Genomic DNA, 25,368 nt, shown 5'->3' with positions numbered 1-25,368 from the left:
TGCTCACACAAAGCAATGCCATCTTCTTAATCTTAGTTTTCTCTTCACATAATAGACCTCTATCACTGTTCAACTTTCCTTTGTTCTATCAATGCTTAAAAAATGATCATAAATCAACCAAGTTTGTTCCTCTTTAATAATAACAATAATAATAATAAATACTTCATTGATCCTGAGTGGGAATTATTTCATTACAGCAGCAACATTTAAAAACACACTTAGCAGTGTACAGACTTAACTAATAATAAAGTACAGAATAATATACACAGTAATTTACCAATGAGCAATAATTTGCAATAATGTTCAATAATAATGTATGAAATAATAAAATAGAGACTATTGTTCTATGATGTGTGTTCTCCTGTCGCACAGTCATGAACAGTTGCATATGCTTATTGCATTTGGTAGGAAAAAGGTTTTCTGTAATTATCCTGAATGAGCCTGTTCAATAGGTCATGGAGAGGATGTGCCAGATTATCCATAATGGATAACAGACTTCCCAGAGTCCTGAAAGAACCTTGGATTAAAACTTCAGAATCCAATAATGGTGACCCTTCCCTTCCCTGTCATAGTGATTTAAGTGCTAGAAATTTTTGTCTGCTATGAGAGGTTCTGTCTTCATAACTGATTCAGGCAGTACATTATATATTCTATGAGTGAAAAGAAAACATCTTTCTTATATTCTCTGTAACTGCTAACTCTTTACCTTAAAATTACGCCCTCTGTTAATGGACAACTCTGCTAGGAAGAAACATTTACTACTTTCTACCTTATAATTAATTTATGATTCCTGTACACCTCTGTTGTGTCTCCCTCAGCTTTCTCTGCCCCAAGGAAAACAAATCCATCTTGTGCAGTGAAAACACAAGGCACCACAGATGCTGTTAATCTGGTGCAACAAACTGTCTAAAGGAGGAACTCACAGAGTTAAGCAGCACTTGCGGCATAAAATTACTCAGATGTGGGTTTTGACCTGAAGCATTGACAATTCCTTCCCAGCGCTGACAGTTGTTGCTCAACTTGCTGAGATCCTCCAGCTTGTCCAGTCTCTCCTCATAACGCGACACTTTATTCCAGACAACATCCTGGTTAACCTCCTCAGCATTCTGTCCAGAGAAGTTACATCCTTTCTATACTGTGCTGACTACAAGCAAACACAATATTCCAGATGTGGACTCACCAGTGTTCGTTTTCCACATTCCCCTGCCTGGTGATTTGTTCGCAGCCCATATGAAGTAGCAATCAGGACATAGGAAAAGGTAGGTTACTCCAGGAACACTGCAGACAGACATATAGATTCATAAGTCTCAAACCCATTTGCCTTGGACCAGATACGTCCCTGTCCAACTACAGGCTTGATGAACACAATACTGAGCTTTGCTTTTGCTATCATTTTCATCAATAATTTGGACATGTGTATTGTAGTGTATTAAATGTTGTAAAAAATTTCAGATGGAAGTCTGAACAATTCCAAGTGACACATTAACTCTTAGTGAACTCATAGCATGCAAGGTGTCTGTACGAGGAAAACACTGTTGGTTTGTTAAATGTTTGCTAATAGCAGCTAGATTCTTTTAGGCTCATGAGAGAAAAAGACCAAGGAATTTATAAGGTTTGTCCATCGTCATCGATGAAGACATCGACACCATTAGTACTTTTTACGAGGTCGAGTTGCTAGCTCGACACTCAACCCGGCACGGATGGAAAGCGTGCCCGGGAGCGGCTCAACTAGATTCGAACTCGCGAACCTTCGCTCCTGGAGTCCGGCGCTGATGTCACTGCACCACCAGCCAGCTAGATGGTGTCAAGGCTAGCATGTGATTTGGATTTAAGTGAGGGAGAGCTGTGCAGCGTCAGCCTCACTCTCTCTTCCCAATTCCCATCTGGATCCAGTGACAAGACAAGAGTCGAGACGGCTGGAGATGGGACTAGGCGCAGTGGATGACCAGGACATCTTCTGTGTCTTGTCGTGCTCTACACATTCCACGATGCTTGCAGAGACCGCCTTCTTGACCATTGGACCTTCCATTGGTCTCATCCGCTCAATCCGCCGGAGTCTGTCTTCACATACTGGGATAGACAACTCCCTATCACACTGAGGGTTTGAGACCCGCCGGCTACCCTCACCTGGCTTAGCCGGCTTGTTGAAGCCGTTGCCCGTGGTGTGGTCTCTGTCGCATGCAAACAGCTACGGGGAGCCACAGGTGAGAGCTGAGTGCCAGGTGGGGACCAAAGGTGGACAAACCGCCCTGGAAAAGACGTGACATGTTCCCCCACCAGAGGTGCTACCCCTCCCTGATGCTCCATACACCCAAAAAATTTACCTGTCTCTGTGTGTCTCTCACTGCTGGGGAATTGAACCCCTATGTATTGAAGCACCTTTCACTTGGTTCTTGGGACTTCACCTCGACCGAGGAATCATAATCAGTCGGTGCCTAGAATGGTCACCGGGTGACTTCACAAGTTGGAATTCAGAATTCCCCCCAACAACAGTGACAATCAAGTCCCCTGATGACAGCAACAATCAAAGGGAGACAATCATAAGCCCTGAAATCTTTAAGTTACTCTGTAGTATTTAGTGTGATTCATTTTGCTTTCTGCTTTAATAAATTAGGCTTAAGTTACTTTTTTGAGCTTGTACACTTAATATCACATCTTCTGGACACTCAAATTGGTTTGGGTGTTTTGGGTCTGATCAACCCAGCCCATTACAACATGGTATCTCATGTTCTATTACCACTACCAGGAAATGGTCCTCCAAACACAGAAAGTTAATGGGACAGACTATATATTCAGAAATCCATTGAATCCAGTCACCTAAGTTGAATTTTATAAAGTATTTTTAACTATCTGAGTAAACCAGGAGAAAAGAACATTGAATCTAAATGTTAAGAGATTTCAGAGCTCTGAAATGCAGAGGATCTCAGTTTCCCAGTGCATGGTTCTCAAAAGACTAACATTCAGGTACAGCAAGTAATTTGAAGATTTTAACATAATGCCTGTATTTATTATGAAAAAAATTGAATATAAATGTGAGGAAGTTAATCTTCATTTATACAGGGAATTAGTGGGATAACTGGAGTATAGCATACAAAGTATGTTTAATCCAGAAAAGAACATTAATACATTTGAAATAGTCAGAGAAAATTGATAATGCTAATAAGTTGGTTGTCTTATGAGGAAATGGTGGACAAGATTGGAGATTTGATTCTGGGGATTCTTAAATGTTCGATGTAGTTTTGCATTTGCATCCCTCATATATATCTCCCTAGCACAAGCTAAATGGCTCTATAGTTAATAAACTACTTGTGACCTACAATCTCCCTTGTTGCCGACGCAGAAGTGCCAGCCGTTTAATTGAGATGAATGACTGTTGAAGAGACATTTAATTTGGTGTTTATTGGCCAATGCATAAAATAACTCTAATCCTGTTTTACGTTACTGTGGAATCATTAACATAGATCAGAATGAATGGAACCAACAAATTTACTGGCTCATCTGAAAACTGTCATTTCTGATAATTGCTTATACACACAAAAAAAAAAATCAGTCTACTTTCAATGCTGAAATCCTTGGCAAGAAATTAGAACCCAAAACCTTCTGACTCTAGAATGTTCCCACTACCTGAGCCAAAATAATATTTACTGTACAGCTTCAAAGTTACTTTCCAATATAAAATAAATTTCAAGTTTCAAAACCACATTTCAGCTGAAAGGCATGAACCCAATAAGTTCTGCAGATGCTGGAAACGTTGAATAACACACACGGAATGCTGGAGGAACTCAGCATGTCTCAGGCAGCAACTATGTAGGGAATAAACTGTCAACATTTCAAGCCAACATTCAGTCCTGATGTAGGGTCTCGCCCAAAATGGCGACTGTTTATTCCCCACCACAGATGCTGTCTGACTTGCTGAGAATTTCAGCTTAAAGCCTATGACGTATTAGACAATCTATTGAGGTATCAAATAATTATTTTCCACATGCAGCAAAAAATAATTTGAAAGAAGAAAGTTCAACTTAGCAATTCAATTACCTAACATTTTTATTGCTATGCAAATTAATTTTGTAAAATCAGATCTTGCAATCAAAGCTTTACAGTGTGCAAAATACATCACCAAACTTGAGTCCACTACACTCCATATGCAACATCCATTTACACAGAGACTGCAAGGAACACAGTGATGGCACCAATTATTCTGTAACTGTCACCAGTCACCTACTCTACTCCCACTCAGTGGTCTGTGGCTTTCTGCATTGTTACAACAAGGTCTAAGGAAAACTTGAGGAACAACAACCCTTTCTTCTGTTACAGATTTCTGCACCCAGAACTGAGTTCTTTAACTTTAGGTAACCCACTTTTTCAGTGTGCATTAGCACTGTCCCTTTTTTCTCTCTCTATTAGTACAGCATGATCTCCTGGGCATATCCCAAAATTCTTCTGTTAGTTGTACATGACACAGTTGAGAAAACACAATTCTGCATAATGCTTCATTAATCATACATTAACCCTTTCATTCACAAAATCAGTTTTGTGAACCTCCTCTGGACTCTCCCCAATGGCAGCACCTTTTCTTAGATAAGGGGCCCAGAAATGCTTACAATACTCCAAGTGTGGTCTGACCAATGCCTTATAAAGCCTTAGCAGTACATCCTTGTTCTTATATTCTAGTCCTCTCAAAATTGAATGCTAACATTGGATTTGACTTCCTTATCACTGACTACCAGCAAATTAACCTTTAGAGTATATTGCCCAAGGACTCCCAAATCCCCTTGCACTTCTGAATTTGAATTTTCTCTCTGTTTTAGAAAGTAGTGTATGCCTATATTTCTTCTACCAAAGTGCATGACCATACACTTCCCCACACTATATTTCATGGGACACTTCTTTGCCCATTTTCCCAATCTATCCAAGTCCTTCTGCAGACTTGCTGCTTCCTCAACAATCCCTTCCCCTCCACTTGTCTTTATATCATCTGCAAACTTGACCACAAAGCCATCAATTCTGTCAACCAAATCATTGGCATATAATGTGAAAAGAAGCGGTCCTAATACCAGCCCCCTGTGGAACACCTCTAGTCACCGGCAGCCAATCAGAATAGGCCCCTTTATTCTGACTCTTTGCATCCTGCCAATCTGCCAATCTTCTATACATGGTAGCATTTTTCTTACAATACCATGGCTCTTATCTTGTTAAACAGTCTCACGTGTGTGCTTGGACAAAGGCCTTCTGAAAATCAAAGTAAATGACATCCACTGACTCTCCTTTGTCTATTCTGCCTGTTATTTCCTCAAAGAATTCCAACAGAATTGTCAGGCAAGATTTCCACTTCGGGAAACCCTGCTGACTTTGGCCTACTTTATCAAGTACTCCAAAATCTCACCCTTATTAATGCACTCAACATCTTCACTAGCAGCCAGGCTAGCTAGCATATGATTCCTTTTATTCTGTCTTCCTCCTTTCTTAAAGAGTAGAGTGACATTTTCAATTTTCTAGTCTTCAGGAACCATTCCTGAATCTACTGAATCTTGAAGATCTATACTAATGCTCCACAACACACATCAAAGTTGCTGGTGAACGCAGCAGGCCAGGCAGCATCTCTAGCAAGAGGTACAGTCGACGTTTCAGGCCCAGACCCTGCGTCAGGACTAACTGAAGGAAGAGTTAGTAAGAGATTTGAAAGTGGGAGAGGGAGGGGGAGATCCAAAATGATAGGAGAAGACAGGAGGGGAAGGGATGGAGCCAAGAGCTGGACAGGTGATAGGCAAAGTGGATATGAGAGGATCATGGGACAGGAGGTCCCGGGAGAAAGACAAGGGCGGGGGGAACCCAGAGGATGGGCAAGAGGTATAGTCAGAGAGACAGAGGGAGAAAAAGGAGAGTGAGAGAAAGAATGTGTGTATATAAATAAATAACAGATGGGGTACGAGGGGGAGGTGGGGCGTTAGCAGAAGTTAGAGAAGTCAATGTTCATGCCATCTGGTTGGAGGCTACCCAGATGGAATATAAGATGTTGTTCCTCCAACCTGAGTGTGGCTTCATCTTTACAGTAGAGGAGGCCGTGGATAGACATGTCAGAATGGGGATGGGATGTGGAATTAAAATGTGCGGTAACTGGGAGATCCTGCTTTCTCTGGTGGACAGAGCGTAGGTGTTCAGCAAAGCGGTCTCCCAGTCTGCGTCGGGTCTCGCCAATATATATAGGCCACATCGGGAGCACCGGACGCAGTATATCACCCCAGCTGACTCACAGTTGAAGTGTCGCCTCACCTGGAAGGACTCTCCGGGGCCCTGAATGGTGGTAAGGGAGGAAGTGTAAGGGCATGTGTAGCACTTATTCCGCTTACAAGGGTAAGTGCCAGGAGGGAGATCAGTGGGGAGGGATGGGGGGGATGAATGGACAAGGGAGTTGCGTAGGGAGCGATCCCTGCAGAAAGTGGGGCGGGGGGGGGGAGGGAAAGATGTGCTTAGTGGTTGGATCCCGTTGGAGGTGGCGGAAGTTACAGAGAATAATATGTTGGACCCGGAGGCTGGTGGGGTGGTAGGTGAGGACCAGGGAAACCCTATTCCTAGTGGGACCAAAGCGGTCTCCCAGTCTGCGTCGGGTCTATCCACGGTCTCCTCTACTGTAAAGATGAAGCCACACTCAGGTTGGAGGAACAACACCTTATATTCTGTCTGGGTAGCCTCCAACCAGATGGCATGAACATTGACTTCTCTAACTTCCACTAATGCCCCACCTCCCCCTCGTACCCCATCCGTTATTTATTTTTATACACACATTCTTTCTCTCTCTCTCCTTTTTCTCCCTCTGTCCCTCTGACTATATCCCTTGCCCATCCTCTGGGTTCTCCCCCCGCCTTGTCTTTCTCCCCGGGCCTCCTGTCCCATGATCCTCTCATATCCCCTTTGCCATTCACCTGTCCAGCTCTTGGCTCCATCCCTCCACCTCCTGTCTTCTCCTATCATTTTGGATCTCCGCCTCCCCCTCCCTCTTTCAAATCTCTTACTCACTCTTCCTTCAGTTAGTCCTGACGAGGGGTCTCGGCCTGAAACGTCAACTGTACCTCTTCCTAGAGATGCTGCCTGGCCTGCTGCATTCACCAGCAACTTTGATGTGTGTTGCTTGAATTTCCAGCATCTGCAGAATTCCTGTTGTTTCTAATGCTCCACAATCTCTTTAGCTTCCTCCTTCTGAATGCTGGGGCATAGTCCATTTGGTCCAGATGACTTATCTACCTGCAGACCTTTCAGCTTCCCAAGTGCTTTCTCCTTAGTAATAGCAATTGCACTCACTACTGTCTCCTGATTCTCGAATTTCTGGCATATTGCTAATGACTTCCGCAGTGTAGACTGATACAAAATACTTATTAAGTTCCTCCGCCATTTCTTTGACCCCATTACTACTGCTCCAGTGTCATTTTTCAGTGTTCTAATATCCACTCTCACCTCTCTTTTTATATATCTGGAAAGCCTTTGGTACTCTTTTTGATATTACTGGCTATTCCATCTTTTCTCTCCTTAAGGTTTTTTTAGTTGCCTTCTGTTGGTTTTTAAAAGCTTCCTAATTCTCTAACTTCCCACTATTTTTGTTAAATTATATGCCCTCTCTTTTGATTTTTTGCTTTCTTTGACTACTATTTTTAGCCACGGCAGCTTCATACTCCCTTTTCATCTTTAGGATGTGTCTATCCTGTGCCTTCTGAATTGCTTCCAGGAACAGACATCATTGCTGATAGTGTCCCCTTCCAATCAACATTGGACAGCTCCTCTCTCATGCCTCTATAGTTCCCTTTCCTCCACTGTAATACTGACACATTTGACTTCAGGGTGAATTCTATCATAATATGATCTCTGTCTCCTAAGAGTTTCTTTACCTTAAGCTCCCTAATTAAATCCAGTTCATTACACAACACCCAATCCAGAATTGCCTTTCCCCAAGAGGGTTCAATCACAAACTACTCTAAAAAGCTACCTTGTAGGCATTCTACAAAAGCCCTCTCTTGGGATCCGGCACCAAAATCGTTTTCCCAATCTACATGCATATGGAAATCCCCCACGACTGTAGTAACATTGCCCTTATTGCATGCCTTTTCTATTTCCCATTAAAATTTATATCCCACATTCTGGCTACTGTTTAGCAGCCTGTATATAACTCCCACCAGGGTCTTTTTAACCCTTTCAGTTTCTCAACTCTACCCACAAGGATTCTACATCTTCTGAACCTATGCCAGCTCTTTCTAAGGATTTTTTATTCTACTTTTTTATCAACAGAGCCACTCCACCCCCTGCCTACCTGCCTGTCCTTTCGATGCATCCTTGGATGTTAAGCTCCCAACTATGATCTTTCAACCATAACTCTGGGATGCCGAAACGTCAGTCTTTAATTGCACTAGAAATCCATCTATCTTATTCTGTATACTGTGTGTGTGTGCATTGAAGCATAACACTTTCAGTACTCATTCATCACCCTTATTGATTTTGCCCCCCCGTTACACTTTAACTTCACCCACTGATTGCAATTTTGTCCTATTATTTCCCTGTCCTTCACCACAGTTTCACTGCACACTGCATTGACTTGTATAGCAACTGCTCCATCCTCAGTCCTATCAATCCAGATTCCACCCCCCTGCCAAGTTAGTTTAAACCCTCCCCAACTGCTCCGGCAAACCTGCCCACAAGGATGTTGATCACCTTTGGGTTCAGGTGTAAACCGTCCTTTTTTCACAGGTCATACCTTCCCCAGAAGAAATCCCAATAATGTAGAAACTTGATACCCTGGCCCTGCTTCACTTGATCAGTAATTCATTCAACTGTACTATCATCCTATCCCTACTCTGACTGGCATGTGGTACTGGGAGTAATCCAGAGATAACTACCTGGAGGTCCTGCTCTTCAGCTTCTTTCCTAACTCCCTATATTCATCAAGCAGGACACCTTCCCCACTTTCTACCTATGTCATTGGTGCCAATGTGCACCCCAACTTCTGGCTGTTCACCCTCTCTCTTGAGAATCTTCTGCATCTGCTTTGAGACTTCCTGGACCCTAGCAGCACACCGTTCTTCCTTCTCTTTCACGGTCACAGAATCTGCTCGGGGACTTCCTCCAAGTCTCCAAAAACTATTGCTAAGCTGACTTTACCCTTCCCTGGTGGTCACAGTGCTACTGACCTGGCTGTTGCTGGTCTGCCTTGAGAGGTCATCCACTCTACCAGTATCCAAAGAGGTATACTTGTTGCTACAATGTTAGAATCTAAACTCACAATAAAAATAATTGCATGAATTTTCTTTATCAAAAATGCTGGTCTGAACAGAAAAAATTGTTGTCTTTGTGACAGCAGTACAATGCAATACTTAATAATAGAGAAAAATCCTGAATTACAATGAATAAATAAATAAATATATAATGCTGTGAAGCAGACAGAGGAATGGCTGAAGAAGATCGACAAATCCGGACTTCCAGGTAAATTCAAGACTTGGCTGTACCAATACGGCATTCTGCCCAGGCTTCTCTGGTTCTTCACACTTTATGAGTTCCCCATGACTGTTGTAGAGGGCATCGAGTGGAAAACCAACAAGCACCTGCGGAGATGGTTGGGAGTTCCCCCAAGCTTCTCTTCAGTGGGCCTCTGCATTCGTTCTGGGCAACTGCAGCTTCCCCTGTCATCTGTCATGGAAGAATTCAAGGTGGCAAAATACAGAGCCTTATTAAGCTTGAGAGATTCCAATGATGTCTTGGTAAAGCAAGCAGGCGTTACAACCAGATCTGGGCGCAAGTGGGCAGCCAGCGCAGCTGTGGAGGAGGCAGTGTGTTCTCTGAAGCTGTGAGATATCATCGGCAACCCCTGCGTCGGGCGGCAAGGCCTCGGCTCAGTTCACTTCCAGCGGTGGGGAAACGCAAGCATAAGGAACAGGCAAGACATGGTACAGGCAGAAGTACGGATCCGTGAGGGAGAGAAGCAGATTTCAAAGGCAGTGGAGCAAGGATCCCAGGGTGCCTGGACAAAATGGGATCTGCCTAAGTGGAAGATCTCGTGGGCAGAGTTATTGAAACTGGAGCCCTTCCATATTTCCTTCCTCTTGTGATCCGTGTATGACACCCTTCCTTCACCATTACATCTGTACACATGGGGGATGAGAGAGGACCCGAACTGTAAGCTCTGTGGTCAAATGGAACACTGGCTCATATACTGTCTGGGTGTAAAACAGCTCTAACTCAAGGACGGTATAGGTGGTGCCATGATAAGGTGCTTCTGGCTCTTGCTGACACACTAGAGCAGGAGAGATGCAAGAAGAGGACGGCTGGCACAGATTCGAGGAAGGCCATCACCTTCATCAAAGAGGGAGCCAGGCCTATCGTAACCAAACAACCAAAGCCCAATCTGCTGCTAACGGCCAGGTCCTGGGAGATGAGGGTTGATGTGGGAAGGAGGTTGCAGTTCCTGGATGTGGTGCACACAACCCTATGCCTGGACATTGCACTGTGGTCAACCGAAGACAAGAAAATAATTCTGGTTGAGCTGATTGTGCCGTGGGAGGAGGAATGGGAAGAGGACCACGAGAGAAAGGCCTTGAAGTACCAGCCCATAGTGCAGGAGTGTAAAGACAAGGGATGGCAGGCATGGTTGCTCCCTGTGGAGATCGACTGCAAAGGTTTCCCAGCCAAATCAGCATGGCGGTTGTCAGATCTGGGCCTGGATGAAAGGAGCAAAAAACAAGCAGCTCGTAGGATGGGGGAAGAGGCAGAATGAGCCTCTTGTTGGATTTGGAGTAGGCGAGAGGAGGGAAGCTGGAAGCCAGGAGCAGATGGGCAGTGATTTGGCCACCACTGCCGGCCCACCAACTGGAGAGTGTCGTGGTTAAAGGTCGAAACACTCGGTGAAGATTGGGAACCACCTGATGACATCTGCTCCTAGTTATAAGGTAACTGGAGAATGCACCCTAGCAGGTGTATGTAACAAGTATTTATTTATTGAATCCACTGTGATACAATGTTGTAAAACAATAAAAAATTAAAACTTCCAAGGGGTGGTGGGGTGAATACATTTTATAGGCACTGTATTAGTGATACTGGTTGATTGACTGGCATTGTGTGACAACAAAATATGTCATTATCTGATTGAAAAGATGGAAAGGTAGCACCGCTGGCAATACCGTATGAGCTAGGAGCCTATGACTAATTTCTTGTTGAGTATGAATGCACGGTTTTATGACTCATTAACATGAGTGAGTAGGTGAATACATGTCAGATGGAATATGTTGGAATAATGCAAGGCCATTTACTTTGTTGTGTAAAACAGAAAAAACAGAGTACATTTAAATGTTGACAGATTAGTACAAGTTAATGTTCAAAGGAACTAGGTATCCTTGTAACACACACAAAATGCTGATGCAATGCAGCAGACCAGGCAGCATCTATAGGAAGAGGTACAGTCGACGTTTTGGGCCGAGACCCTTCGTCAGGACTAACTGAAAGAGATTTGAAAGTGGGAGGGGGAGGGGAGATCCGAAATGATAGGAGAAGACAGGAGGGGGAGGGATGGAGCTAACAGCTGGAAAATTGATTGGCAAAAGAGATATGAGGCTGGAGGAGGGAAAGGATTGTGGGACGGGCAGCCTAGGGAGAAAGAAATTCAGGGATGTGTTGGAAGCGGATATGACAGCAATATCTAAGAGGCATTTAGGACACAGGACTGGGCAGTGTATGTGAGATATACCATGTGAGCAGGCATATTAAATTGGCATTGTGGTCAGCACAAGTATCATGGACTAAAGGACATACGTCTGTGTTGTACTGTTCTATATTCTCTGTCCTAAAATGCCTTATTGCACTTGGTGTGACCTGGAGCGTTGTGTGCAGTTTTGGTCTCCACATCGAAGGATTGATAAATTTTCCAAGGAGAGTAATAAAGTTTTACGGATTGCAGAGTGGCTATATAGGAGATTGGGAAGATCATGCTTGTATTCTGTGAAGCTTTGAGGTTTTTTAACAATTACAAGGGAATCAAAAGATTGTAGGGACAGTGATCCCCATGACTCAGGATGTTAGAATCAGCATTCCAAGACTCAGAATAAGGGCAGGCCATTTACCCTGCAATTCATCTACACACAAGGATCAATTAGTAGCAACCTATTAATCTACCAAGAGAGATGTGGAGGGAAACTGGAGCAAAACCCATGCTGTCACAAGAAGGACACGTGGACTCCACGCAGACAGCACCCGAAGTCAGGATTGAACCTATGGCACTGTGGGGTATTGGCTCTACCTGTGGTCTGTGAGAGCACAAGTTCTATTTTTCCTCCTGCTGGAGAAAGCACGAGTACAGCGCTGCCGATGCCGGTCGGTATTCCACGCCACAGAAGTCAGCAAGCCAACATGACACTGTCAACAGATCTCCAGCATTGGTTGCAGCCTCGATGACAGCAGCTCAAGATAAATCATTATAAACAAGGACAGCATTGAAATACTCAAGAGACATTTTACAAGTGGCCTTGTCTAATGATTGTGACAGGGTTGTATTAGTTAAAAAGAAAACTGACAGCAGATTGATGGGTGAGGTTGCTCGAGATCTTTCTTCAATCAATACAACCTACACATCCAAACCATCAGCACTCAAATCTGTACTAGAGACTGAGTCACTGTGCCCTCAAGTCTCTATCAATCCTCTTCGATTGCTGGTTATGGGAAAGTAACTAACTACAAGTTGTGGTTGGACTGCCTGACTCGCTCTCAAAATTGGTACGTACATCCATCCATCAAAAAAGTCGATGTGTTATGTTATGATGTGTTATGATGAAGATTGTTGAAAAAGATTACCATAGAAAATAAGGGAAGAATGTCCTAATGTACTTTTCTGCCACACATTTTGCTACTTCTACAGGGCACAGAAGTTGCCATTTGGACAGTAATAATTGGTGTTGAATGGGTATGACCTATGCTGGCTGAGAGAGGCACAGCTACCCGACAACAGGTAAGCAATTGTTTTTGGTTCTCTAATGTGAAATTGATCCTCTTTCATAATAATGGGCAGTAACATGAATAGTCTGTTCCAACAAGCATAAGGCAAAGGTAAGGCTTCAGTTCAAATTCAAGTTCATGTTTATTGTTATTCGACTGTAAACATACGGTATATACCCCCAAAAGAAACAATGTTCGTCCGGACCAAGGTGCGCATCACAGTACATATAACTCTCATACAACACATGAAGTAATATTACCACAAATAAATAAACAAATAGAATATAGTCCAGAAGATTGACATTTAGCATAACACAATTTACGAAGTTAACAGTATAACGCTACTGTTGATGCAGCACTCCTGATAATGGATGTAAGAGATGATCCTCTCAGCAGTCCTTGCAATCTTTTGTAGGTTCTAGCGGTCAGATGCCTTGCAATTCCCGTGTCAGATGGACATGCAGCTGGTCAGGATGCTTTCAGTGGTGCTCCCCCAGTAACATATTCCAGTTACCTCACAGATCTCCTATAAAATTTCCCCCTCTTACCTTAAACATATGCTCTCTAGTATTTGACATTTTCCTCTGAGTAAAAGACTCTGGCTATCTACCCTCTCTAAACCTTTTATCACTATATATGTTTCCATCAGGTTGTTCCTCAGTCTCTATACAACTTAGAGGAAATATGGCAAGTGTATCCATCCTCTCCTTATAGTCAATACACTCCAATCTAGGCAATAACCAGGTGAACATCTTCTGCACCCTCTCCATTGGCTCCTTCTTCTGCACACAGTCAAAAAATCCAAAGTTTAAAGTAAATTTATGTTTAAAGTACATATATATCATCATTAACAACCCTAAGATTCACTTTCTTGTGAACATACTCAGTAACTCCAATAATTATAATTGAATCAATTGAAAGACTGCACCAACTGGGCGTTCAACTAGTGTGCACAAGACAACAAACCGTGCCAAATACAGAAGTGATAATAATAAATAAGTAAGCAATAAATATCCAGAACATACGATTGTTATATGGTTTATATGGTTTAACATGAGAAGAAGAGTCCTTGAGAGTGAGTCCATAGGTTGAAGGAACATTTCAGTAATGGGGCAAGTGAAGTTGAGTGAAGTTATCCCCTCTGGTCCAAGAGCCTGATGGTTGAGAGGTAATAACTGATCACGAACCTGTGGTGTGAGTCCTGAGGCTCCTGTACCACTCAGCTGGATTTTCAAACTCCTTCCTGTATGCTGGTTCTTCACCTTTGATTTTCCCTACAGCAGTGGTGTTGTCAGTAAACTTGAACATTGCACTGGAGCTGTGCTCAGCCAGTCATAAGTGTAAAGCGAGTAGAGCTGTCGGCTAAGTACACAGCCTTGTGGTGCCCTGTGCTGATGGAGATTCTGGAAGAGATGCTATTGACAATATAAGCTGTCTGTGGTCTGCAAGTGAGTAAGTCAAGAATCCAATTGCACAAGGAGGTATTGAGGTCAAGATCTTGAAGTTTATTGATTAGTTTTGAGAGGATGGTGGTATTGAATGCCGAGATGTAATTGATAAAGAGCATCCTGATGTATGCATCTTTGCTGTCCAGATGTTGCAGGGTTGTGTGAAGAACCTATGAGGTGGCATCTCCTGTGGGTCTGTTGTGCTAGTAGGGAAATTGCAAGTTACTCCTATCCAAGTTACTCCTCAGGCAGGAGATGATATGATTCATTAACAACCTTTGAGAGCAATTCTTCACAGTGGATGTAAGTACTACTGGATGATAGGCATTGATACAGGTTACCATGTTCTTCTCAGGCACCGGTTTAAGTGAAGTCTGCTTGAAGTAGGTGTGTACCTCAGACTGCCAAAGCAAGGGGTTAACAGTTACGGTGAATGTTCCGGCCAGTTGATCAGCACAGGTCTTTAGTACTTGGCCAAGTACTCCATCTAGGCCGGATACTTTTCGTGGGTTTACTCTCCTGAAGGCTGCTTGCACGTCAGCTTCAGAGACTGAAATCGAAAGATCATCGGGGGCTGGGGGAGTCCATCATGGCTCCTCCATGTTTTGATGGTCAAGCGAACACAGAAGTCATTGAGCTCATCTGGAAGCAAAGCCCTGTTATCACCCATGTCGATTGATTTTACTTTATAAGAGATGATAGCATTCAAGCTCTGCCAGAACCCCGAGCATCCTTCATTGATTCAAGTTCAGTCCGGAAATAGCACTTCACTCGTGTGATGGTCCTACCTGGACCTCTTGTAACTTCCTTGGTCACCAGACTTGAATGCTTCTGATTTAGCTCTCTGCAGATTGCAGACCTCATGGTTTATCCAGGGCTTCGGGTTGGGGAAGACTCTGAATGATTTTGCGGGGCTACACTTGTCTACAACTGTTTGTATAAAGTCCGTTACGGCTATGTGTGTTCATCATGATTTCCTGTCCTGCAAGTTCCAAGGTTGTCAAGCCGAGGAGTGGTAGTGGGGACAAGCTCCCACTACCTAAAAGTGCTCCTCACGGCATACGCCTCAAATATCCTCTGACAACTAAGTCCAACTCCTGGCCTTCTTGTGTGGCTTAGCCTCTAAGCCCGGTGGAACTGTTTCTATTGACAGGAGAAGGGGCGAAGGCGGGTCCTGGTGCCTTAAAACCAGTGCTTCAAGTAGATGGAGCTTGTCAGCCTGGGAAGGCAGTCCATCTAAGAGAAGGAAACTCTGATTTTAAACCCCGCTGCCTTGTGGCTATACCCACTGATGGGAAAGGTTTCGGGTGTAAACTCTGAGGGACAAATCCGGAGCTGGAGTCCCTAAGGCAGTCCGACGTTGTCTTCAACCTCGTTCTGGCAACTCCTGCGACGTAACTGGTGTCAAGCTGTATCGGCCCTAGTGCCCTTCCCTTGGACAACATCGGTGTCGTGGAGAGGGGAAACTTGCTGCATGGGCAACTGCCGATCTTCCATACAACCCTGCCCAGGCCTGCGCCCTGGAGAGGACACTCCAGTGTCCCCTCACCACGACGGCACAACATGGAAAGCAGCAGTCTTTAGAGGCTGTCACTCCCGTGTGGGCCTCTACAGCCACAACAGACGCTGCTCTAACACAGACTGAAGTGAGACTTTCCAGGCGCAGATCCATGGTCTCGTGAGACTAACGGATGCCACCACCTCTCCTGCACCTTCTTTAAAGGTTCTACATCCTTTCTGTGGCGTGGTGATGAGAATTGCATACAGATATTCCTATGCTGGTTCAATAAATGTAGCACAGCATGGTAGCCTCACACTATCACAGCGCCAGTGGCCTGGGTCGGTTCTGCTGCTGTCTGGGAGGAGGTTGTATGTTCTCCCCATGTTTGTCCTCCGCGTGCTCCGGTTTCATCACACATTCCAAAGTAGGTTCATTGGTTATACAGGTGCAATGGTCGCCAGGTTCGATATGGCCCAAGTGCGGAGTGAGAGACACTGAAGCGGGTTGACATTTCTCAGACCTTAATGCAAACAGTGTGAAAGGGAAAAGAAAGCAATAAACATTAGGCCAAACAGGCCCATTAACTAAACTCCCAAATGGAAAGCAGAGCCTACAATGTGGCCGAAAAGAACAACTAAGAATAAAACAAATACCGCTAGTCTTCAGAGTCAGTTGACTCGACAGTCCAATTTCTCAGGCAAAGCTGAATGCAAACAGGCAGCGAAGTGTTACTGAGCTGTGTCCAAGTCTCGACAAATACTACGACGGAATGAATAGAGTTAAATACTATCACAATGAAATAACGATTAACTGACACGTGCATATTCGTGAGCGCAATTGCCGTATCTGCTGCACTGCCGAATCCGTGGTTGTGACAGCAATGGGCGGCAGAGGCTCATTGGATTGGAAGGGCCTCTTACCATGCCGTGGTGCTAAATAAGTAATTAAGTGTTATATACAGCTGCACCATGTCTTGCCAACTTTTGTATTCAACTCCTCCATTGAGATAAGCAAGCACACAATTTGCCTTTTTCCCCTTCCTATCTCCCTCTGCTGCTACTTTCAGAGAACTATGGACCCACACCCTACGATATTTCTGTATGTCAGTGCTCCTAAGTGTCCTGTCATTTTTGAGTTGATGCTTGCCTCACATAGAATGTAGATAGTTTGATATTAGGGTGCCCTTGTTTACTTTGTCGGATAAATACGTTAAAACTCCAACAGCAATCATCCCAGTGATCCCTTCAGCTAAAAAATATCATGTTATGTTCCATCTGTGCCCAACGTGGGCCTATAGTCGCAGTCTGTAAGTCATAAGGTCATGATTCTGACTCCATAAAGGAGACAAATCATGTCACGAATTATTCACTCACAAGTGCTGGATGTAAATTTTAAACCATAACATACCCTGCTGCTGCTCTCATCGATTATACATTCCAAATGGTCCCAATGCATCCTTAAGTAATTCTGCCTATTTCCTTGCTAATGAATATTTCACCCACAAAATAAGATGGATCATTAGAGTTTGATTTAGTAAACACTTAAACCTTTGATTACAAAAGTAACTAAGAAGAAGGATGTATGAGTGGCTTTCCCTCAGCAGTTTCTGAATAATCTGTCCTTGACCATCTCTTCCATTTACTGTTACCTTAGTGATGTCATCCACCAACGTGGACTCGGCTTCATTTTTATGCTGACAGTGGCCGATAGTTCTACCGTGTGTAACCTCTCTTGACCTTTCATTGCCTCTGCACTTTCAGAGAGAGAGAGAGAGAGAGGTGATCTGATATTTGGTCTTGAATAAGCAGAGATGATTTCCATTTAAATACTGACAATTCCAATTATGCTGTCTACAGCTCCCACCATGGAGCACGGTACTCTGGCACTGATCCAAACTTTCAATGATGGGAGGAAATGAATTCTACTCATAATGTGGATAAATCGATTATAGTCTTGGCATTCTGATTAATCTTAACTCTTTGGGGAATTTTAATTCCTTAATGTATTGGGGGAAGAGGTAGCAAGAAAACTCAAAAATAGTCAGGAGATATGATTATTCTGGTAGCTCATTTGTTGTAGCAGATTTGCTTCAACCTCTCCCTTGAATATTTGGGTTTCCGAATCACTGAGCGTGCACATGATTTCAGGTTAATTTCAGCTTGGGTAGTTGAAGGTATGTTGCAAGTTTCACATTTGGTGGACGCTAGCTTTCCCTGCTCTCTGTTGGAGGAGAGGAAATGAATAGAGTGAAGGGCCTCAGTCAGAAATGTTGACTGTTTAGTTCTCTCTATAGGTACTTCCTGATCTGCTGAGATTCTCCAACATTTTGTTTTATGGTGTTCAAGGTTTGCAGCATCCAGAGAATCTCTTGTGAGTGTACAGTCAGTGTGACCCTATACTTTCCAATATGTCGCTGCATATTCTTCCCTTAAAAATCCACTTTGAGGGCCACTAATTAATCTGCGGCTTTCCAGATGAAGATTTCTATTGCTCCTTCAAATTGATTGCAATAATTGCTCACTGATGGCAAGAAACGGAACTGGCCTGTAATGATACACACAGGATGCTGGAGGAACTCAGCAGGTCAAACAGCATCTATGGCAAAGAATAAACAGTCAGCGTTTTGGGCTGAGACCCTTCTTCAGAACTGAGAAGGAAAGGGGTAGTTGTCAGAATAAAAAGGCAGGGGGAGGGGAAAGAGCCCATCTGGAAGATAATAGGTGAAGTCAAGTGAGTGGGAAAGGCTGGAAAAGAAAGCCTCTGAGAGGAGAGGAGAGTGAAGAGGGAAGGAGGAGGGGACCCAGGGGAAGCAATGATACAGGTTATCCTTCCCCTTTATAAGCAATGGTACAATATTGGTGGTCCTCATATCTGCTGCACCATTACTGTAGCCAGAATGAATGGTGAAGTTGCGCAGTCAGAACCTTTGCAATATCCATCTCAGTATTTCTTAAACAGTCTGGGATACATTTCAACTTAGACCACTCAAAGTTCCATCTGGAAATATAGGATTTTAAAACTATCCAGTAATTATAATGTCATTTTATCATTTACATTCAAGCTTTTTAACAAGTTGTTTCCTTTTTCCACTATTTTGTTTGGTACAAGGGATAAACAGAGAAGTGATAACTGTATACAGCAATCTTGGAAGACGGAACAGAGAATATTATTCTTCATCGAGGGATGTCATTCAAGGCATAGAAATAAAGTCATTGATGGAGGAATACAGGGGAGATGAGGAAAATGCCTTCACGCAAAGTGTGGTGGGAGTCTGGAACTCACACAAGCAAAGGTATGCACCCTGGGGTGCATACTGGAAGAGCGATTGACGGCAGGGTTATGGATCGAGTGCTCAGAAGATGAAAGTGGACTTGGATACTTCTTCGTTGGCTAGCTCAGCCACAATGGGTTGAGTAGCCTCTTTCTGTGACATAAACTTTCCCATATCCTATGAAGTTTCATGTGGATTGTGCAGCAGCAGAAGTGTGGAGGCTGCTGAATATTTGAAAAGGGAGCCCACTGAGTCATGCACTAGAACATCTCGAAGCGTAAAAATATGTCTCTATTTGCAAAACACTCTCAAAGCTAATATATCAAATATTTTACAGTAATTCCACAATGTAACATAAATACTTGTCAAAAAAAAATTATGTTAACTGTTCAAATAACTACACAAATTATACAAAATAGGCTGGTGAAAAATAAGACTCATATCAAACCAACTCCACGCTGGCATTTATGTTCCACATTGAGTTCTCCGCCATTTCATATAATTTAACGCAATTACATTGCCTTCTATTCCCTTCTCTTTCTTATACTTACTCTGTAAGTGCATTGCACAGAGCTTTTCTACTTCTTCTTATCGTGTCCACGGACAGCCTATCCATGGGCCAGCCAGAACTGGACTCATTTTTGCGCCTTGTTGTTGAATTCGGCAAGATCTGCAACAGTGCAGGGTTCCTCTAGCGATGGGCATTGCAGGAGATGTTGCATAGTTTGTGGCTCAGTTCCACATTCACAAGTTGTTGGGCTGGTTGTACATCCCCAATTGCTTAGTGACACCTTTGAGTGACCTACACCAGCCCTAAGTCTGTCAAGGCACTTCCAGGTTGCCCAGTTGCAATTAGCTCCTGGGGGAAGGTTTTCATCCGGTGGAATTTCCATCGTTGGGGGCTGTTTGAGACTGGCAAGCCGGGCTTTCCACAAGGCGATGCGGGCTTCAGATGGGGTTGATAGTAATGAAACAACACTGTTCATGAAGCTCTTCCTTGACTTTAGGCGGCTGGGTGTAGGTGTGTGACCATGTAGAGGGTGCCTCTCATCTGACGTTTCATGGAGTCGTTCTTTCTTGCTGGCTACCTATCTTCTTATATCAGGGGAGCAATACCCGCCAGGATATATAGGCTGTTGGTGTTTATTGGTTTTAAACAACCTGTGATAAGTCAGCAGCTTGCATTCAGAACAGCATCCATCTTCTTAGCATGAGTAGATCTTCCCCATGCAGGGCAGGCGTATTCGGCAGTGGAACAGCAAAGAGCAAGTAGCTTTTCTACTGAATTCTTGGCTTGCTCATACATTGATGGCCTGGAGGATTCTTCTTCAAATAACTCAAGATACGTACCAACAAAATGGATTTCGCACATTTTAAATACGTTATATATGAGTGGTGAAGTTTAATGCTAATAACCAAATATTAATTCATCAACAAAACTGCAACATTTGGGACATCCTGGCTTTAAAAAATAATAGCGTGGTATGCACACAAGTAACAATGAAGCCCAGTCTGAAGTTTCCCTGAGCATTGTAAAGGAGGAAACGGAGAGGGAACGCAGATATCATAGAGGCGAATTGAGGGCGGAGGTGGGAAGGGAAGGGAAATTGGAGATGAGATGATATCAATAATTTATGGGGCTTCTAAACAACAAGGTCTCCAATCAAATTAGGGGACTTACAGGCTGATCAGACCATGATTGAGAGCTTTGATCAGGTCTGGTTAGACAATGGATGGGCTGAGGATGTTATTCAAAAATTCAAAGTACATTTATTATTAGAGTATGTACACAGAATACATTTCTGAGATCTGTCCTCCCACAGGCAGCCATGAAACAAAAAAAAACATGGAATCTGTTCAACTAAATACTAACACCCAATGTGTGAAAAAAGGACAAATTATGGAAACGGCAAAAAGCAAAGTGTACAATACACGAAACATCGAACTTCAAACCAGGAGTCCAGTCGTATTCAATTTAGTTCAGTTCAGCGTTGTGCCAATAGCTCACTGCAGGCCACAGGGCAAGCATTCTTCACTGAAGCGACCCAGATCACATCAACCGTCCCAATTAAACTGATCAAAAACAGCAAAAAAAAATAGTAACCAGAATCCAGGAATTCATGCAACATGAACCCCAAAGCCTGAAAAACAAGTCCACAGCCTCTCTGATCAATCCTTGTCAAGCCGGATTTCTTTTTCTTCTTTGAACATGTGCAGCTTCCCCACTTGAAAGGGATTGAATGTGTCTACCCGAAGGTTTTTTAACTGGATTCCACTCAATGACCAAACAACTTTTCCTTTTTCCTCCTTTTATTTTTGCAAGTGCGGCAGTTTGATAGTTCCATTAGTTCCATCAGCCATTAGCCATTAGACACTAGTCATTAGTCATTAGACATTAGTCACTAGTCACTAGACATGAGTCATTAGACATTAGACATTAGTCACTAGTCACTAGTCATGTCATTAGCTGAAAAAACTGGCTACCTCTCTGGGCTTTGCAGATAGATTCAACCTGCACCTCTCAGCTCCCTAATAGACCAGTATGTTTTTAAACCGGGCTACCCTTCCCGGCTTTGTGGAAAATACTGGAACCAGAAATGCAATTTTCATGCTACGGATGATCTGTGAACGAGCCATCCAGGTACAAAAAGATATCTACCTATGTTTCATCGACTATACAAAAGCTTTTGACACTGTCAGACAGCAAGATCTTCTGGAAATACTTCAAGATCTTGACATAGATGGGAAAGATATACATTTCATAAGAAGCTTATACTGGGACCAGACAGCAGCCATCAGAATAGAAGGAGAAGTGAGTGAGTATGTGAATATCATGAGAGGAGTCAGGCAAGGTTGTGTCTTTTCGCCAGACTTATTCAACCCGTATAGTGAAAATATCTTGAGAAGTATCAAAGACATCAAAGGATTCACAATTGGAGGCCATAATATAAATAACATGAGATATGCTGATGACATCGTACTAATAGCTGACTCAGAAACAATACTTCAAGAACTACTCACTATAGTGGCAGCAGAAAGTAATCGCAGAGACCTCTCAATCAACACCAAGAAGACAGAAAGCATGATCATCTCCAGAAAGACAAACATCCCACAATGCGTGATCAAGATCAGAAATACAAACATCAAACAAGTCAACAAATTCAAATATCTTGGCAGCCTAATAACAAGTAATGGCAGGTGCGACACAGGTATCAAATACAGAATAGCAATGGCGAAAGAAGCTTTCCAAAAAATGAAGACCATATTAACAGACAGAAAGATGACCACGTACACTGAAAACAGAATACTGCAGTGCTACATTTATTCTATCCTGACTTATGGAAGTGAATGCTGGACCATTTTTCCAGCAATGGAAAAGAGACTAGAAGCAGCTGAATTATGGTTCTACGGGAGAATGTTAAAAATATCATGGACCACACACACATCGAATGACGAAGCTCTCAGAAGAGCCCAAGCAGTTCGATCACTCATACCAACAATAAGAGAAAGACAACTTAGATTCCTAGGACACATCATACGGAAAGATGAACTAGAAAAACTCATACTCTCTGGAAAGATTGAGGGGAGTAAACCTAGAGGAAGACCTCGGCTTATGTACATCAAAAGCATAGCCAGGTGGCTACACATGGAGGAAATGGAAGTCATCCAAAAAACGAAGGATAGATCTATATGGAAAACCGTGGTCACCAAAGTCCGCATCGGATATGGTACTTAGACAGACAGACAGACAGACCCTTCCCGAAGGTTCCCGAGCTCTTCTTCAATCTCATGCCATTTCCTAGAAGCGCCTGCGCGCGATAATCCCCGTGACGCGAAGCTATCACTAACCCAAAATGCAGTGACAGCAGTGCTCTTTTCCATGAAAAGGTCTCTCAAGTTTTTTAAAGTTCAGCATCTTACCACAGATTCCAACGCTGCTCCCGGACTGCCGCTGTGATGCTGCCGGGTTCCCCCGATGTTCCAGGCAGAAGCCGCATTCAGACAATGAGTTCCATCTGGTCTATCAGTGGATTTTTGCTATTACTTTTAGATTTTATTTTCTTTTGCCTCTAGGTCCCAATATTTTCTAGAAACTCTAGTCTGACTTGACAATCCTTGCAATATGGACGCCAAGACTGTTGCACTTTCCTCTGACAGCAGCAAGAGAGAGGGAGAGGAAGACCAGACAAATGCAGGCAGAGGATGCTGAACACCCGCCCATCCTCCGCTCTCATCCTCGTCAACGGCAACCTTGCCTGACGCCTCAGTCAGAGAAAAGAAATGGAGTCAATCATGGCCTCTCGTCCTCGATGCCTCAGTTGGAGAGAATGATTGGAGTTGATCATGGGCTCACGCCAGTGCTTCCAGTCTTCCAGGCTTCTAGGCCTCTAGGCCTGTAGGTTGCACACTCTACTCCAAACCTCGCCGATCTCCCTCAGAGACAGCAAAACACCAGTCCAAAAACACACCATCAGAATGTAAATTACGGGCTCCAATTGCACACAGCTTAGCAGTGGAATCATATTTGAAAGAAGTAAAAGTAGTTTCATGAATTGTCTATGGGATGTCGCCATTGGTCATGTGCTGGCGCCATCTAAACTTGGATTAGTCCCGAACTGCAGGTTGCAAACATTTTTTTTACTGCAGTCCAGAAAGAAATAATATGTAATATATTAACAATAAAAAAAATGTCACAGTGCTGTCTATTTAAATCGTACAATAATTACAACTTTAGCATGCTGTGCTCTATACTGAATTGTGTGTGCCTAGCTGACAAATTTTTACACTTTAAATAAATTAAATAAAATGTGTTGTTTACATCATTATGTGCACAATATACAGCAAGGAAATTATGTTGACGTTTGGGTGAACTGAACCAAGAAAAATCCCCAGACCCGTTTCCAGTGGCTGAGATTTTACGGGAATGATCACAAACATTAAACCAAACGTACCCAAAATAACTTATTCATTTTGAAAATAGCCACAAATGGACTTCCTCTGATACAAATTCTTGGCTGCTCAGTGGTTATCAAACCCTTTTGCAACTGTAAAGGCCCTTATGACTCCTTTAACTCAGACTTCTCTCTGCTTTGCTGATGAGGCTGGGTGGATTCCTGTGATAAGTAATCGACCCCATGACCCAGTCTTTCTAGAGCCTGCAAGACACATCAGAGTGTGATGGAATATTTTCTACTTGTCGGATTAGCTTGACAATATTTGTATCAGGCCTGCACAAGCAGGCCTCACCCAGTTAATGGGAGTCGTCTGCCACTTGGTTCCAGCTTATCACCTGCAGCCTGTTTAAACCCAGCTCTCATCCGCAATCGTTAGTTTATTTAATTCAGTTAAATGTTAGCATTTTTTGGTCTGTCTTGTTGTCTTGTTGACTGGAACTTACCTCACTCTTTCCTGTTCACTTTTTGTCTAGCGCGTTGGGAAGAGGCATTGAGCTGATGTCCAGGTGTCCAGACTTGTCCTGAATGGTGTGAAGATTTTAAGTTTGTGGAAGTTGAACTCACTCAGTCAAGCAGAGAACATTCTGTCGCATTCTGATTTGTACCTTGCAGACTCAATGTTTGGAAGATTTAAGCGCCGGGCCAGATTGGAAAGGTCAGGGTGTTGGGACCAGAGGCAAGGGACGGGTTGGTTCTGCCTGATTCTGCGAGGCTCAGCTTGTTACTCTGTGACGTTTACTCAGCTCTGCACTGAACTGAGGCTGCACACTGCTTCAGCCGCAGTGATGCCTGGCTTCATGGCTTTCATAAAATTTCAATTCTAAATGCTATTTGCTTAATTTAGTTGCTTGCATGATTTTTTTCTCTCTGTGCACTGGCTGTTTGACTTTTTTTCTTAACGGGTTCTTTTGGGGTTTCTATTTTAGTGGCTGCCTGTAAGGTGGTGAATCTCAAAGTTGTATAGTGTATACATACTTTGATAATAAATGTACTTTGAATTTTGGCAGATGGTGGGTTACTCTTGCCAGATACTCAACTTCATCAGCAAAGTAAAGAGAGAAGTTTGAAATTAGAGTCTTTACAGCTGAAAAAGGTTTTGATTGTCACTTAGTTTAGAGGAAATCCATTGATGGCCATTTTTAAAATGAAAAAACACCGTCTTAAAATGTTAACAGAAAATGAGCAATATGGACATGAATTTTGAGAATGACATGAGAGATTGAATATAAGTATAAG

General features: G+C 43.2%; 1 long non-coding RNA gene across 1 annotated transcript in view; it reads left to right on the top strand.

Moving 5' to 3' along the window:
• Positions 1-25,019, top strand: part of LOC134336483 (uncharacterized) — an 83,062-nt gene extending 58,043 nt beyond the window's left edge. Inside the window, exon 4 of the long non-coding RNA XR_010015799.1 lies at positions 24,606-25,019. This is a non-coding gene — a long non-coding RNA (uncharacterized LOC134336483). The remainder of the gene's footprint in view (positions 1-24,605) is intronic.
• Positions 25,020-25,368: the final 349 nt, after the last annotated feature.

This window comes from Mobula hypostoma, chromosome 22 (assembly GCF_963921235.1).
Source record: "Mobula hypostoma chromosome 22, sMobHyp1.1, whole genome shotgun sequence".
NCBI classification, from domain to species: Eukaryota; Metazoa; Chordata; class Chondrichthyes; order Myliobatiformes; family Myliobatidae; genus Mobula; species Mobula hypostoma.
This window is presented reverse-complemented; position numbering and strand designations above follow the sequence as displayed.